Raw genomic sequence first — 12,731 nt, 5'->3', positions numbered from 1 at the left:
TATTTATCCCTGCAATCTTGATTCCAGCTTGTGATTCATCCAACCCAACATTTCACGTGATGCACTCTGCATATAAGTTAAACAGGGTGACAACATACAGCCTTGATGTATTCCTTTCCCAGTTTTGAACTAGTCCCTTATTCCATGTCTGGTTCTAACTGTTGCTTTTTGATCTACGAACAAGTTTCTCTGCATACAAAGAGACAGGTAAGGTGGTCTGATATTCCTACCTCTTGAAGAATTTTCCACAGTTTGTTATGATCCACACAGTCAAAGGCTTTAGCAGAGTCAATGAAGCAAAAGTCAATTTTTTTTGGAATTCCTTTGCTTTTTCTACAATCCAATGGATGTTGGCAATTTGATCTATGGTTCCTCGGGTTTTTCTAAATCCAGCTTGTACATCTGGAAGTTCTCAGTTCACATACTGTTGAAGCCTAGCTTGAAGGATTTTGAGCATTACCTTGCTAGCACTTGACGTTTGATACAGCCCAATAGAGAAGCACAGAGTGTTGAACATCAGTCTCAGGCTCCCTACATTTCACCAGATCAAAATTTGATTCTTCTCGTGGAAAGGAAGGAGTAACAGCAGTATTTTCCTCTAGTAAGTACCTTTAAAAGTAGGAAGTATTGATAAATTTTCCTATTTTATTGTCTTAGGACTGAATGAAGACAGAGATTAAGAGCAATTTTCTCAAGCCCCCCAGGCAAGTTTCTTTGACCCTTCTGCTTTCTTATTGTCTTGATATTCATGGGTTTGTTACTACTGGATTACTTCCAACTTGAATTTGACCCCATAGAGATTGGAGAAAGGGATACTCTAAGAGCCAGCAAGATTTCCTCCAAGAAGATTTTTATACCTTAGCAAGGTGGAGACAATCTTCAAATATTTCATAACCTCCGTCATTCACACACACACAGAGTAGATATTTCACCAGTGATGAAAAAAGTAAAATATATTTTGATTTTTAGTCAGTTTTGGTGGCAAGTAAAAGAGACTGTAAAGTTTAGTGCCATGAGACACATGTGAAAGTATCACAGGAAAAGCTGAACATCTATACCTATTAAATACTAAAGAACAAGAATCCAGCAAAGTGGAGTTACAGAAAGAGTAATGCAAATAACAGAAACAGTTGTGGTCTTCACTCTGGCGCAATGGATTTAGTGTGTGGTGCCTGATTAGCAGCATTAGTATCACCTGGAAACATGCCTCCAGCACATACTAATGCCCTGACAGCGAAGGTTTAAAAATCACTGCTCTAGTTTACCATCATATTTAGGATGACTTAGCTATTTTCTTTAGATGTGTTTCTCTTTGTTTTGATAAAGGTTGCATTTTTATGATGACTGGGGCTATATAACCCACATAGGGAAAAAGGAATATATTTTGGTTTATCTGAATCAGAGAGACTGACATTCTTAAAGATCCTAAATGTATAGTATAAATATTTTATGAACATTCTTTCTAGAAAGTGTTGCTTTTGGGGTTGATCTCTCTTTGTCCTCTCTTTCCAAATAGTGTGGATAATGACAGTCTCCAATAATTGAATACTGTGGGCCTTGCCTCCATGTAACAGAAGGTCCCAATTCTCCCACTGCAGAGGGCTGTCTCTGGAAGAGGAGCTGCCTTTGATGTGTAGGAAAGAACTGTCCCTGGGGGGAAGGATATTTGACAGGCATATATTTTAGAAATGTTTTTCAGGTAAAATTTTCATCCATAAAATTGTATTAACATTTCAAACATGCAACCCTCCAGAATTCAAAAGTGTAGTCTCTAGAGAGATTCTCCATCTTTGTAGAGAGTTATATTTTTGTAGGGCAAAGAAAACTGATTTTCTCCAAATGCTTTAACCATGCCCCTGACCTCCATTTCAAAAGCAAACCTTTAACAAGCTAAGGGGGTCAGATATAGGGTAACAATGAAGGGAGGGCAAAGGCCAAAAAATATACCCTCAGAAATACAACTTCTGTCTGGATGATAAAATATGAAGTGCCTGCCCCCACATTCTGCATGGAATCATTCAGAACACTTGGAAATAAATCATAATTATTATGAAGCAGAAGACCAAAGACCTAGCAAACCTTCAGCCTCACCAGTCCCCTCTTTGATGCTCTTCAACACTCAAAATTGCCCATCTCATTTCTTTTGAGCATCCTATAAATAACAAATCCATTCAGCATAGGGATGCTTTGTAATAGATGTGAAGCAACTGAAAAGAATGGATAATACCCAGAAAGTCAATGGATTAGAAAGGAATATGGCCAAGTATGGAGCTCCAGGGCCTAATGGCTGGGGCTCTGAGCACCCTATGTGAAAGAGGCTGCTTTGCTGTTATATATGTGCCTTTGTTTTATATCTCAATGCCAGTTTATTACTCTTAATATGAATTCTGTTGTTTACCTAATATTTTGTATGTACATTATGATAAGCCCATGTTTGACAAGCCCATGTTTTGATATACAGTATGATGAGCCCATGAATTCAGGAGAGAAAAGAGTATAGTTGAATTTAGTTAAATAAAGGTAAAATTATAATTTCATTATTACTAAATGACAACACTCTCCTCCTAACCAAATATTCCCTTGCTTTAAGTGCCTGATGTGATGCTGTGTGATCCCAATTAAACATGCTGCTGAGAACGCAAAACTGTTTAGGTAGCACATGTTAGTGGAAATAACCATTTTGGCCATCATTCACAGAGTGTCTACCATGTGCTAAGCACTGCCAAGAAATTTACATGTGTTACCGCTAATCCTCATAAATGTGTGATATTATTTATCCCTATTAATCTACTGGTCTAAACGTCCCCTGATATTTGTTTCCAGTGGCACTCATTCACTGTGTAAATACGTACATTGAGCCTCTGCTAGTTGCCAAACACTGAGGTCCTGCTCTTGCTCAGTTTATGTCATCACAAATAATAAACAAGATAATATCCATTACCAATAATGCTGTCTAGAAAGATTGAGTATATAATTTACAATTGACACAACATACAACGGAAAATAAATGAGTAGCTATGTCAGAGTAGTAAGTTAGGGAAAAACTCTAGGAATGCAATATCCAAGCCAAGGACTAAATAACTAGGGGGAAAAAAAAAAAAACATGCAAAGTACAGAGTGTCTTCTAAGCAAGGGGAACAATGAGATTAATTATTCTAAAGTGGAAATCTCCTTTTGGATATATAATGGACACCTAAGTCTTAACATACTCAATATAAAATTTAAAAAAATTTTTCACCATTACTTCCCATCAAACTGACTTTCTCTCAGTCTTTACTACTTAGTAAGAGTAGTACCAACTCTACACACCAAAGGCAGCACCTCTCCCAGGTGTCCAAGGGACTAACAAATACTGATCCTTCCCTCAGCTCCCACAGCTGCTGCTGCTGCTAAGTCGCTTCAGTCATGTCCGACTCTGTGCGACCCCATAGAAGGCAGCCCACCAGGCTCCCCCATCCCTGCGATTCTCCAGGCAAGAACACTGGAGTGGGTTGCCATTTCCTTCTCCAATGCATGAAAGTGAAAAGTGAAAGTGAAGTCGCTCAGTCGTGTCCGACCCTCAGCGACCCCATGGACTGCAGCCTACCAGGCTCCTCCATCCATGGGATTTTCCAGGAAAGAGTACTGGAGTGGGGTGCCATTGCCTTCTCCAGCTCCCACAGCTAGTGTGTTTGCAAATCCTACTGGCCAGAATTCTAAAGCATATCTGAAGTCCACATTTATCCATCACTACTAAAGTACTTTGAGGAGATACCACACATCCAAGGGCAAAGGAGAACCCCCAGAAGGACAGTAGGAGGGGCAAAATCGAGTTTAGACTCAAACCCCATACCCAACAGAGATGCTCAGAGGGCTCAAACAAACTTTGTGCACACCAGGACCAGAGGCCCCAGAGAATGAGACAGAACTGTGTTTGAGTATCTCCTGTGGAGGTACAGGTCAGCAGTGGACTGCTGCAGGGGCAGGGGCTCTGGGTGCAGAGGACTTGGGTATGGCATAAACCGTCTTGGAGGAAGTCACCATTAACCTCACCATAGAGCTGCCAGAACTTACACAGGACTGGAAATAGACTCTAGGAGGGCTCAAATAGAACCTTGTGCTCACCAGGACCCAAGAGAAAGGAGCAGTGACCCTACAAGAGACTGACCCAGACTTGCCCGTGAGTGTCCAGGAGTCTCCGGCGGAGGCATGGGTTGGCAGTGGCCTGCTGCACAGCTGGGGGCACTGAGAGTAGCAGTGTGTGCATGGGACCCTTTGAAGGAGGTCGCCATTATCTTCATTACCTCCACCATAGTTTCAGTTCAGTCAGTTCAGTTCAGTCACTCAGTAATGTCCGACTCTTTGAGACCCCACGAATCGCAGCACGCCAGGCCTCCCTATCCATCACCAACTCCCGGAGTTCACTCGAACTCATGTCCATCGAGTCGGTGATGCCATCCAGCCATCTCATCCTCTGTCGTCCCCTTCTCCTCCTGCCTCCAACCCCTCCCAGCATCAGGGTCTTTTCCAATGAGTCAACTCCTCGCATGAGGTGGCCAAAGTACTGGAGTTTCAGTTTCAACATCAGTCCTTCCAATGAACACCCAGGACTGATCTCCTTAAGAATGGACTGGCTGGATCTCCTTGCAGTCCAAAGGACTCTCAAGAGTCTTCTCCAACACCACAGTTCAAAAGCATCAATTCTTCCACATTCAGCTTTCTTCACAGTCCAACTCTCACATCCATACATGACCACTGGAAAAACCATAGCCATGACTAGATGGACCTTTGTTGGCAAAGTAATGTCTCTGCTTTTGAATATGCTATCTAGGTTGGTCATAACTTTCCTTCCAAGGAGTAAGTGTCTTTTAATTTCATGGCTGCAGTCACCATCTGCAGTGATTTTGGAGCCCAAAAAAATAAAGTCTGACACTGTTTCCACTGTCTCCCTATCTATTTCCCATGAAGTGATGGGACCAGATGTCATGATCTTCGTTTTCTGAATGTTGAGCTTTAAGCCAACTTTTTCACTCTCCTCTTTCACTTTCATCAAGAGGCCTTTTAGTTCCTCTTCACTTTCTGCCATAAGAGTGGTGTCATCTGCATATCTGAGGTTATTGATATTTCTCCTGGCAATCTTGATTCCAGCTTGTGCTTCTTCCAGCCCAGTTTGAAAAGTGAAATTGCTCAGTCGTGTCCGACTCTTTGTGACCCCATAGACTGTAGCGTACCAGGCTCCTCTGTCCATGGGATTTTCCAGGCAATAGTACTGGAGTGGATTGCCATTTCCTTCTCCAGGGGATCTTCCCAACCCAGGGCTCCAATATGGGTCTCCCGCATTGTAGACAGCTTTACCATCTGAGCCACCAGGGAAGTCCAGCCCAGTTTAGCCCCAGGTAAATAACAGGGAGGGAACACAGCCCCACCCATCAACAGAAAATTGGATTAAAGATTTACTGAGAATTTCCAAATATTCAAGCTGGTTTTAGAAAAGGCAGAGGAACCAGATATCAAATTGCCAACATCTGTTGAATCACCAAAAAAGTGAGAGAGTTCCAGAAAAACATCAACTTCTGCTTTATTGACTATGCCAAACCTTTGACTGTGTGGATCACAATAAACTGTGGAAAATTCTGAAAGAGATGGGAATACCAGACCACCTGACCTGCCTCTTGAGAATCTGTACACAGGTGAGAAAGCAACAGTTAAAACTGGACATGGAACAATGGACCGGTTCCAAATTGGGACAGGAGTACATCAAGGCTGTATACAGTCACCTTGCTTATTTAACATATATGCAGAGTACATCATGAGAAACGCTGGGCTGGATGAATCACAAACTGAAATCAAGAAATATCAATGGCCTCAGATATGCAGATGACACCACCTTTATGGCAGAAAGTGAAGAAGAACTAAAGAGCCTCATGAAAGTGAAAGAGGAGAATGAAAAAGTTGGCTTAAAGCCAACATTCAGAAAACTAAGATCATGGCATCTGGTCCCATCACTTCATGGCAAATAGATGGGGACACAGTGACAGACTTTATTATCTGGGCTCCAAAATCACTGCAGATGGTGACTGCAGCCATGAAATTAAAAGACGCTTACTCCTTGGGAGAAAAGTTATGACCAACCTAGACAGCATATTAAAAAGCAGAGACATTACTTTGCCAACAAATGTCTGTCTAAGTCAAAGCTATGGTTTTTCCAGTAGTCATGTATGGATGTGAGAGCTGGACCATAAAGAAAGCTGAGCACCGAAGAATTGATGCTTTTGAACTGTGGTATTGGAGAAGGCTCTTGAGAGTCCCTTGGACTGCAAGGAGATCCAACCAGGCCATCCTAAAGGAAATAAATCCTGAATATTCATTAGAAGGACTGATGGTGAAGCTGAAACTCCAATACTTTGGCCACCTTATGTGAAGAACTTCCTCATCTGAAAAGAAGACTCTGATGTTGGGAAAGATTGAAGGCGGGAGGAGAAAGGGACAACAGAGGATGAGATGATTGGATGGTATCCCAACTCAACGGTCGTGAGTTTGAGTAAACTCCGGCAGTTGGTGATGGACAGGGAGGCCTGGCATGCTGCAGTCCATGGGGTCAAAAAGAGACAGACACGACTGAGCGACTGAACTGAAGTGAACTGTATTTTGTCTGAAGAGACCATGAGCATCTTTTATTAAATTCAGTTCTTCTATTCAGTTTTTACAGTAATTATAAACTGTATTCATTTTATCATAATTTGTGAACGGTATTAAGGATGAGTGATTTTGATACATTAACTTTGTATTTTAATGGTCTTGCCTAATTTGCATCTATAAACCAATAATTACCTGTAGAATATTTAATATTATCTACATATCAATGTTACTTTAATAGAGCTGGTTTTATTTATTTTCCAAATGTTTTATGTTTCTTTTTCTTGCCCTATCGCACTGTCTAGCAATTTTCACTGTTGCTACACTAACAATGAATAAGCGCTGGGTAAACTACAAACACATTTTTTCCCTCAAAATTGTCAGACATCTGAAGTTGTAAGACAGTCTGAAAATGAAGGATAGAGCCTTCACCTCTCTCCATAGAGAAAGAGAGGATGTCCATCTCTGTTACTTATGCTAGAGTACAGGTAGTCAAAATAAATGCCATACAAGTAAGTAAGACTAAATCAGTTAAAATATTAATGAACTGCTAAAGACTAAGTGTGAGCTGTTGTGGTAAGAGATTTATATCCACTTGCAGGCTCTTTCCAAAGTAACTCATGAGAAAAGGCAAAAGGCTGGAAAGAGATTCAATGAATGTGAGGGAGGAGTGAATGAACAAATCGGTTACCACTGTGGGAAATAGATGAACTCCCACCACCTGCTGCTTCCATCAAAAACTTAAGCTATTGGTCCTAGGCACAGATAAAATCCCATTGTTGCTGAGGAAAAGACAGGAGTGAGAAAAACAGTCATTTAATCCAGCCAATAATCTCCAGTCCAAAAGACCTTTGGAGAAATTTGAATCATATAAAAGTATGGGTATAAATTAGGAGTACGTCAAGGCTGTATATTGTCACCCTGTTTATTTAACTTATATGCAGAGTACATCATGAGAAATGCTGGACTGGAAGAAACACAAGCTGGAATCAAGATTGCTGGAAGAAATATCAATAACCTCAAATATACAGATGACACCACTCTTATGGCAGAAAGTGAAGAGGAACTAAAAAGCCTCTTGATGAAAGTGAAAGAGGAGAATGAAAAAGTTGGCTTAAAGCTCGACATTCAGAAAATGAAGATCATGGCATCTTGTCCCATCACTTCATGGGAAATAGATGGGGAAACAGTGGAAACAGTGTCAGACTTTATTTTTCTGGGCTCCAAAATCACTGCAGATGGTGATTGCAGCCATGAAATTAAAAGATGCTTACTCCTTGGAAGGAAAGTTATGACCAACCTAGATAGCATATTCAAAAGCAGAGACATTACTTTGCCAACAAAGGTTCGTCTAGTCAAGGCTATGGTTTTTCCAGTGGTCATGTATGGATGTGAGAGTTGGACTGTGAAGAAGGCTGAGCGCCAAAGAATTGATGCTTTTGAACTGTGGTGTTGGAGAAGACTCTTGAGGGTCCCTTGGACTGCAAGGAGACCCAACCAGTCCATTCTAAAGGAGATCAGCCCTGGGATTTCTTTGGAAGGAATGATTCTAAAGCTGAAACTCCAGTACTTTGGCCACCTCATGCGAAAAGTTGACTCATTGGAAAAGACTCTGATGCTGGGAGGGATTGGGGGCAGGAGGAGAAGGGGACGACAGAGGATGATATGGCTGGATGGCATCACTGACTCGATGGATGTGAGTCTGGGTGAACTCCGGGAGTTGGTGATAGACAGGGAGGCCTGGCGTGCTGCTATTCATGGGGTCGCAAAGAGTCGGACATGACTGAGCGACTGAACTGAACCAACTGACCTCAGTTTCTCTCATTCCAATCTATCAAGACAGTTGTTTTAAATATTTTGTCTAGTTTTTAATTTGTTTTTGATGGGAGGTCAAGTCCAATCCTTGTTACTTCAACATTTCTAGAAGTAGGAGACCTATATTGTACCTTTTTCTTTGAAGTTATATGATTAGATTCTTAAATTTCTAGTAGGGTCAAATATTATACTGAAGGTACAAAAGACTGGAGGAGAAGTGAGGAGTCCTTGAATTTAAAGCACAACTTCCAATATATATACTTAATTCCATGGCTTTGAGAAAATGTAATACTCTCTCTACAACTCTGTCTTCTCATCTGTAAATTAAGACAGTTATCCTTAATTTCTTCCGATTATCTTCCTAGTGTGACTATTCCAAATCTATTGTGAAAACCACTTACCAATTATTTGTGGATAGGTTGATCTTCCTACTGTTTACCTGAAAGCCGATTTTCAACATCACTCTAGAGCAAAACAAAAGACTATAATCTCAAACTGCTGTGCTGCTGCAAGTCCTGCTCACACTAAGAAGGATTACAGACAAGCATCTCAGAGATAATCGAGCTGTCAATCTCTTTTATGAACCATGACAAGTATCCAAAGAATTGTGGATTTCAAAGTAAACATCCAGCATTTTAGGACAGGGTAAGCAAGGCTCAGTTCCAAATTTTTTTCATTATTTTCTCCATCCCTCTTAGACTTAAAACACCCATGAAATGTATCCACATCTTAGGCACCTGTTGATTGACTTTGTTGTGATGGAACTAACAACTGAATAACAGGGTAGTTAGGCTGGAAATAAAATCTAAGTGATTGATAATCTTTTTTGGTTTCAGAATCCTGCTAATCAGATAATTGCTGATTAAAGGACTCATTCTATCCTTTTGAAGTCGAAGCAAAGTTATTAAAGTTTCTATTGATCCTCAGTATGAAATGGAATGTCTCCTGCCATATCAATAAACCAGGATATAACAGCCATCAGTGATTTTGGGCCTCTAAATGAGATTTTCTGAGCCTGGAGAGCTCCCAAGAGAGAGAACAATACCTGTGATCCCGCAGCTATCAGCTGCCACCACTCTCAATGATAAAGGAGGAATTAAGGATGTGAATAATCAAGAAGCAGGATGCTGGCCCCAGATATGAGATACATATGAAAGAAATTATTTCAGTGAGTCCAGAAGCTTGCATCTTCCCATGCATGGAAGAGTGCTAAATTCCTTAATTTGAGATATCTGGTTTTCCTTAATTAACAGCAACCTTTTAATATTCAGATTACCTGTCCTTTCCTGCAAACATCTATATCCTGACTCCTTCCTCAGCCTCCTTGGAGCAGTTTCTCAGGGCTACTTGAGATGCGGCCTCCTGGGCTTGAAGTCCTAAGAATTCTCACTGAATAAATATATCTCTCAACTTTCAGGTTGTGACTATTTTTTCAGTCGACACCAGAGAAGGGCCTGAGAGGAAATCTCTGATGTAGATGGTTCTCCTGAGGTGGAATTTTCTGGGCAAACTAAGAATTCTTAGAGTCTTCTGACCTTCTGTGTGCCTCAGGTGATCCATGTCTGAACATTTGTCAGCTGTTATTCTATTACCCTAACTGAGGAAATTTGTCAAGGTAATATTTTAAATAAACTATTAGTGGAAGCATTGTTTCTAGTAAACACAGTAGAGCACATAATGGAATTCTTCTCACCTCTGTTAGTTTATGATGTTAGATTAACGGACATAAAAATGGAAGGGAATTTAGAGCTAACTTGTCCTATTCTATCACTTTACCAAAAAAAGTGAGTTGTTGGGTAGTATTATAATTCCTAAGGGAGGAAATCATGTTCATACATTTAAATAAAAGATTAAAAACAAAAATGTTTTCTCAGCTAAAGGAGAAATTGAATTAATCAGCCTCCTTTTTCTTTCCAGGTTACTCCAGCTATATATACTCTAACTGAATGTAGAATTACTAAACAAATCTCAGGAGTTTTGTGGGGTTTTTTGCTTATTTTTTGTTTGTTTGTTTTGCTTGCAAATGTATTGTAGGTTGAGATGAAAGAATGGTAGCTCACTGATGGACATATGGATGGTGATGAGAACTTCCTGAACTTGGATGTAGAGTGCGTCATTAGGGAATTATATGCCTCATCTTCAACCCCTTTTCCTATGGCACCAGAGGTCAGGCATGATGTGTTTTACATATTTTGTAATCTTGCCCTGCTCTGGAAAACTAAAGATTACATTTGTTTCAGTTCTAAGGAAGTTGGGTTAGTCTGGCCACTTTTACATATATTGAATTCCAGAGAAAAATCTTTCAGCAGAAATGCTTTTAGGAGAGAAGGCATTACCTCTTCTATATAAGTAAAATTACAGTTTTAGAGTGATTTGAGATATAAAAACTAAGGTCAAGGGGCATTCTCTATATGCATCATAAGCATTAGAATTAGTTTGCATATTTGTTGTTGTTCAGTCACTCAGTCATGTCCAACTCTTTGCAACCCCATGGACTGTATGTAGCATGCCAGGCTTCCCTGTCCTTCACCATCTCCCAAAACTATATGTAGCATGCCAGGCTTCCCTGTCCTTCACCATCTCCCAAAACTATATGTAGCATGCCAGGCTTCCCTGTCCTTCACTATCTCCCAGAGTTTGTGCAAACTCATGCCCATTGAGTCAGTGATGCCATCCAACCATCTCATCCTCTCTCATCCCTTTCTCCTCCTGCCTTCAATCTTTCCCAGCATCAGGGTCTTTTCCAATGAGTCAGCTCTTCACATCAGGTGGTCAAAGTGTTGGAGTTCAACTTCAGCATCAGTTCTTCCAATGAATATTCAGGGTTTATTTTCTTAAGGATTGACTGGTTTGATATCCTTGCTGTCCAAGGGAATCTCAAGAGTCTTCTCCAGCACCATAATTTGAAGGCATCAATTCTTCAGCGCTCATCCTTTTTTATTGTCCAGTTCTCACATCCATACATGACTACTGGAAAAACCATAGCCTTGACCATACGGACCTTTGAAAGCAAAGTGATGTCTCTGCTTTTTAATACTCTGTCTAGATTTGTCATTGCTTTTGTTCCAAGTAGCAAGCATCTTTTAATTTCATGGCTGTAGTCATCATCCACAGTGACATATAGTTCGCATTTACCTGTTTGGACATATTAATACATCTGTTCTTCTTGCTCTAGAAAACTTTTTATATTTTTATTATCTAATTTGGCCAAGAAATTTGGTGATGTGTCTTGGATCAGAAACTCTTAAATGAATGAATGGGAATTTAAATGCAAGTCTGACAGATCACCAAACCACAATGAGAGGCTGATACTCTAATAATCTAAGATGGGAAAAGAAGTAAACATAGTTTTGTTGAAAAGTCTCAGTGAAGCAACACTGTCAGCACCTTAATTTCAAATATACTCCAAGGTTTTACTCTCATATTTGTATATACACTTCATAATTCATAAGTTGTGAAATTCAGAAAATGAGAGCATCCCAGGAAGCATATCTCCAGAGTCAAGATTTGGCATTTGGAATTTCTGACTGAACTACAGGATGTTTCAAATGTCCCTGCCAGATCCCTTTTGAAAATACAGGCTTTAGAGCATAAATTATTTCAGCAAGTATCTGTATTAAGTTACCCTGTACACTTTGTCACTCCCAATTGCCTTGATTTTAATGAATGCAAGGAAGATATTCTATGCATTTGGTGGCATATACTTAATTCAGTTCTAACGAAGCCTTTACTTGGCACCTTTTTGAGAGTAAATAATTCAAATCCAGTATTCGGCTTTAGTGTCTCTCAGACAACACTGTGGTGGTTCCTTGCTCTCTGTGAAAAGTTTGTTAAAATGTTTATCTGTGAAGAATTTCTGTTGCTATCTTGGAACCACTGGCATCCTTAATTACTGCTTTGCTTACTCATTTCCTCTGCTTAAATATTTGTGTTCCTCTTACCCATTGATTTTGAAAGAGGGTTATGGCAATTGATTGACAGCACCAGCACATAGCTTATGGGAGAATTTGGCCTCTCTACGATACTTACTAATGACAGAACTGTACTAGTGTGACTAATGCATATAGAGTAGGAGAGCGCTGGGATTCCCTTTTTGCATGCAACCTTATGCAGTATTGATGTAAGAGGCAGGGAGAAGTATCTTCTTCACCACAAGGACTTGAGGATATTCATCATTCTTAGTATTCAGTTGAACATACTATAACAAACCGTTAATTTCAAGATAGGATATCTGTATGGAACTCACAGAAGCATTAATTTATTGGAGTCATGTCCAGCACTGGAATTGTTAACAGTCTGGG

This window comes from Bos mutus, chromosome 24 (genome assembly GCF_027580195.1).
Source record: "Bos mutus isolate GX-2022 chromosome 24, NWIPB_WYAK_1.1, whole genome shotgun sequence".
Taxonomy (NCBI): domain Eukaryota; kingdom Metazoa; phylum Chordata; class Mammalia; order Artiodactyla; family Bovidae; genus Bos; species Bos mutus.
This window is presented reverse-complemented; position numbering follows the sequence as displayed.